This window comes from Euprymna scolopes, chromosome 13, assembly GCF_053919585.1.
Source record: "Euprymna scolopes isolate OS-2025 chromosome 13, ASM5391958v1, whole genome shotgun sequence".
Lineage (NCBI taxonomy): Eukaryota > Metazoa > Mollusca > Cephalopoda > Sepiida > Sepiolidae > Euprymna > Euprymna scolopes.
This window is the reverse complement of record NC_136494.1, coordinates 107,348,937-107,355,350: the sequence shown is the minus strand read 5'-3', so window position 1 is coordinate 107,355,350 and position 6,414 is coordinate 107,348,937. Positions and strand designations below refer to the sequence as shown.

The window sequence follows — 6,414 nt, the reverse complement described above, 5'->3', positions numbered from 1 at the left end:
AATGGTTATCGTACTGACCTCGTTGTCTCTAGGTTTTAGTTTCGATCTTAATTCGAGTATTTTCTTTAAACTTACAAGAATTGAACTGTTTAGAAAAAAAACATAATACTCGCACGCACGTATCAGTTTCTGTATGAATTAAAATATAATATTAATGCGTATTTTACGACAGGGCAACGCCGGGTGGCCTGCTTGCTACTAATAAAACAAATATTTTTTTAGATCTTTTGGATTATTCTGACTTCTGTCTTATCTTCAATGTTTCGGCCGATGTAACTCCGACCTTCTTCAGGTGTATCTTGTCGAACTCAGGAATCTTTCTGCCGAACTCTGAAATGTACCGAGAATTTAGAAATGGATATTTTATTTACTCCATGGAGCTAGCATGCTCTTGTTCCGTCAGCCATGACTGGATAGAAGTTTTAAGTAATTCGCAGTTGTATTCTTAGTATCGTCTGTACTGAGGATTGTATCTTCAAGCCCAAGGAAAGTATCATGTACACCTGAATGTTATTAAATACTTCATCCAATACGCCACGGCTTATTGCAGATGTCCGTAAAGACCCAACGCAAAACGGATAAAGGTCGGGGGTTATATCACAGAAAGGTTGTGTGAATAAGAAATAACATATAATAATAAAAATATATAACATATAATAATAAAAATATATAACATATAATAATAAAAATATATAACATATAATAATAAAAATATATAACATATAATAATAAAAATATATAACATATAATAATAAAAATATATAACATATAATAATAAAAAATATATAACATATAATAATAAAAATATATAACATATAATAATTAAAATATATAACATAATAATAAAAATATATAACATATAATAATAAAAAATATATAACATATAATAATAAAAATATATAACATATAATAATAAAAATATATAACATATAATAATAAAAATATATAACATATAATAATAAAAAATATATAACATATAATAATAAAAAATATATAACATATAATAATAAAAAATATATAACATATAATAATAAAAATATATAACATATAATAATAAACATATATAACATATAATGATAAAAATATATAACATATAATAATAAAAAATATATAACATATAATAATAAAAATATATAACATATAATAATAAAAATATATAAAATATAATAATAAAAATATATAACATATAATAATAAAAAATATATAACATATAATAATAAAAAATATATAACATATAATAATAAAAAATACATAACATATAATAATAAAAATATATAATATATAATAATAAACATATATAACATATAATGATAAAAATATATAACATATAATAATAAAAAATATATAACATATAATAATAAAAATATATAACATATAATAATAAAAATATATAACATACAATAATAAAAATATATAACATATAATGATAAAAATATATAACATATAATAATAAAAATATATAACATATAATAATAAAAATATATAACATATAATGATAAAAATATATCACATATAATAATAAAAATATATAACATATACTAATAAAAATATATAACATATAATGATAAAAATATATAACATATAATAATAAAAATATATAACATATACTAATAAAAAATATATGACATATAATAATAAAAATATATAGCATATAATAATAAAAATATATAACATATAATGATAAAAATATATAACATATAATAATAAAAATATATAACATATAATAATAAAAATATATAACATATAATAATAAAAATATATAACATATAATGATAAAAATATATAACATATAATGATAAAAATATATAACATATAATAATAAAAATATATAACATATAATAATAAAAATATATAACATATAATGATAAAAATATATAACATATAATAATAAAAAATATATAACATATAATAATAAAAATATATAACATATAATAATAAAAATATATAACATATAATAATAAAAAATATATGACATATAATAATAAAAATATATAACATATACTGATAAAAATAAATAACATATAATAATAAAAATATATAACATATAATAATAAAAATATATAACATATAATAATAAAAATATATAACATATAATAATTTAAATATATAACATATAATAATAAAAAATATATAACATATAATAAAAATATATAACATATAATAATAAAAATATATAACATATAATAATAAAAATATATAACATATAATAATAAAAATATATAACATATAATAATAAAAATATATAACATATAATGATAAAAATATATAACATATAATAATAAAAATATATAACATATAATAATAAAATATATAATATATAATAATAAAAATATATAACATATAATGATAAAAATATATAACATATAATAATAAAAATATATAACATATAATAATAAACATATATAACATATAATAATAAAAATATATAACATATAATAATAAAAATATATAACATATAATAATAAAAATATATAACATATAATGATAAAAATATATAAATATAATAATAAAAAATATATAACATATAATAATAAAAATATATAACATATAATAATAAAAATATATAACATATAATAATAAAAAATATATAACATATAATAATAAAAATATATAACATATAATAATAAAAATATATAACATATAATAATAAAAATATATAACATATAATAATAAAAATCAGAAAAGTAATCCAAATAATCCAAATAATCATCTCAAAAATTCAGAAACATGAATTAATTTTTTTTAATTATTTTTTTTAAACGACTTTGTTGCACTTTGAAAATATATTAATTGCTTATTTTTATTAATGATAAATTAATCATTTAATTTTTTTTATTTTTCCACATTTTAGTACGTCTAATATTAAAGCTCTATCTATAATATTGAGTAATCTTTTATCAAGATAGGATCTAATATAAAATATCTATATTGCTATTATATATACATATATGTGTGTGTGTGTGTGTGTGTGTGTGTGTGTGTGTGTGTGTGTGTGTGTGTGTGTGTGTGTGTGTGTGTGTGTGTGTGTGTGCGAGGTGCCTTCAAAATGTTTCCAGATATTTTTTGTACAGGCATTTAAAATTTTCGTAGACTTTCGAAAATTCAGTATGTAATTGCTATACATCTTATGGGTATGACTGACCAATTTTTATGATTTCCGGTTCAAAGGAACAGCTACAACAGGAATTGAAATACACCCTACTAAAGCCTGATTGTCATAGACGGTGAATTTCAAAAATACAATCTGGACGTGACGACACTTTAAAAGAACGATATGCAATAAAACTTTGATTAAAACTTGGAAAAATGGCACAGAAAACGTATGAAATACTTCAGATTTCTTTTATGAATAAGGGCTGTTCTTTGTCCATGGAGACAATAAGTGCACAGTTTGATGTCAGTGTGGAAACTGTGCACACCGTTATTCTTTAGGGATTGAAGATGCAAAAAATTTGTGCGAAGTTTGTTTCAAGGATGCTCAGAGAAAATCACAGACAGACCAAGATGTGCATCAAGACAGTTCCTCACCCTCCCTATAGTCCAAACTTTGCTCCCTGTGACTTTTTGTTATTCCCTAAGCTCAAGGAAAAGCTTGGAGGTTATCGTTATGAGACAATTGAGGAGAAGAAAGAGACTGTGACAAGGATCATTGACACACTTACACCAGAGGATTTCCATTGAGGCCTCCGAGAAGTTGTTGTCACGCTACAACAAGTGCAACCGGACGAGATTACTTCGAAGAGGACTAGAGTTTCATGCGTGCACTATCAATAAAAGTGCCCATACGAGAAATGTCTTAAAATTTATTGACGGTACCTCATACATATATGTGTGTATGTGCATGTGTGTGTGTTTATATATGAGTAGTGGGGGGGAGTTCGGTCTTGTTGGGTCGTAAAATACGCTTAAATATATTTTAATTCATGCATATTTCATATTTATTATTACAGAGCCAATTCGTTATTGAATATTATATTGTACCTAAACAATGATTTTGGTGCCATTAGCTAGAATCGAAACCAAAACATTTAGGGTTCCAGCCGTGTCTTCTACCGGAGCTTTAGACTTAGAATGGGTCCTTTATAACAAATGGATACCATTTGGTATGAAACACTCATTCTAAGTCAACGGGCTATAACTTTTTCTCACTTTTCACGGGTTAATGTATCTAGTATTTATTGTTTCAAAAATAATTAAATGTAATGTTAACTAAATAGATAACATAATCGCTGTATTTATTTTTTAAAAAAATTAGCTGACACTCACAGCTAATTTTAGGAAAACAAGGCGGATAGCAATTAGTCGCGTGCTCTCGTGTAATGAATGAGTGCGTGAATGTAGGATTGACATGAAATTCTTAATGCATCTAAAACCAAACTCCTATCCTTACATCATCAACGCTTTGATCCCCATCTGGCATCAATTGGGATGGATGGCTCTCGTCTGGGAGAGGCCCTGTGTTTTGACAAGCTTCTGGGTTTGACCTTTACTCCTGATCTGAAAGTGAACACGTACATCAAGTCTGTTGCCAAGGTCACTGGAAAGATGGTGAGATCCTTCTACCGCTCCAGAAGATATCTCACTACTGATGCAATTCTCTATCTATATAAAGGCCAAGTACGTCCAAGGATGGAATACTGCTGCTATATCTGGGCAGGAGCTGCGAAAAACAGCCTATCTTGCCTTGACAGAGTATAAAATAGACTTCATGGCTTAGTGGGGGATGCCCTTTTCTCTACCCTGCAACCTCTCTCCCACAAAAGAGACGTTGCGAGCCTATCCTTGTTTTATCGGTGTTTCCATGGCAGGTGCTCGTCTGAACTCCAATCTCTGGTCCCCCTCGCCAATCTTTCACGGAAAACACCCGTCTAGCTGAATCCACTGTGAAAAATTTCCCCCACTCTTTATCTGTGGCTAAATCAAAACGTGGATTCCATGAACAAAGCTTCTTTCTTAGAACTGCACGCCTGTGGAACTCTGTTCCGTCTGCCTGCTTCCCACCTGACTACAACTTGGATGTCTTCAAGTCCAACGTTAACAAATTCCTAATGAACCGCCCCCTTAAGTAAACACTTCATCAAATCTCCACACTAACGTAATGTACTTGCAATAACCCTTATCCCTGAGTGGCTTCCGGGCCTTGATAAGTGGTGACCACTGTGTAAAAAAAAAAAAAGATAAACTAAAATGGCCGAAAAATGGGCTGAAATTACTTAAATAAATAAACAGTAAATGACTTAGAATGACTTTAATGAACTTAAGGATGAATTGAATGACCTTAAGAATGACTTAAATGCTTAAAAAATAACTGGAATCCTTCAAAACAACTTGAATGATCTGGAGAATGACTTGAATGGCTTTGAGACTGACTGGTTGTAAAATGGGTGATCATTTTACATTAAATTAATACAGAAAAGTGATCCCCCACTTTATATCACAAAGTTACAAACATAAATACAGCATGTAGTAAGGACAGATACTACACTTTGATCTTGGCTAAAAGGCCAAGAAAAGGGTATTTATTTGCTCCCCCATCGAGCAAATTAGGCACAAGGCCGATTTTTAATGTGAGGAGTGAAGGGGAGATAGGGGACCAACTCCCCGGGGAGTAGGGGAACTGGATAGTGACAATTAGTATGAAGGGTTTCCCCTACATTGACCAAGGCCAAGAAAAGCTTTAAAGGCTAAGAACAGCATGTATTAACAACAGACCTTTGATCTTAATCAAAAAGGCCAAGCACAAAAGTGTTACGGACAGACCGACCGACCAACAGACCGACGGACCGACGGAGTGACTTATAGAGTCGCTTGCACGCGACTAAAAAGAAATACAGAGATTTATTATTTAAAAGAGAAATATTATTAGTGAATCATACAGATTGATGTAGAACGCACCGTGGAACTTTTACGAGATTACGCTAATTTTTCCTTATTATCGGTAATGAATCGAGGAAACAAAATCGCAACTACAATTAAAATCTTGGCAGATGCGTATCCTTTATTTCCGATGCGCACTACTAGTTTCAACGGTTGTAGAGAAGCGGCCTGTAAATGGTGACGATAAAAAAGGCAGCCGAACGGGGAAAGGAAATACAATTAATATTAAGTATTAATAATAAATGACATTATATAGTCTTAATACTAATACTATATAGTCATTAATAATAAATGAGATTAGATAGTCATAAAGCGATCACCTTTTGAATAGATTCATCGCACAATTATGAAAGGTCCGTTATTTCATGTTTATTGATACAATACTTGATATTGATCGATTATCGATTGATTGATGAAAACTGTGTACGGGTTTAGTCCTTTAGCTAACTGGAACATTAAGGTGAACCCCAATGGGTCAGTTAATCTTTATTTATTTGCCTCCCGATAAAGGCATAAGTTAAATACAAGGTCATTATT

At 27.0% G+C, this 6,414-nt stretch overlaps 1 pseudogene; it reads right to left on the bottom strand.

Annotated features, from left to right (window-relative positions):
• Positions 1-5,308: 5,308 nt before the first annotated feature.
• LOC145292619 (U2 spliceosomal RNA) lies at positions 5,309-5,517 on the bottom strand (annotated as a pseudogene).
• Positions 5,518-6,414: the final 897 nt, after the last annotated feature.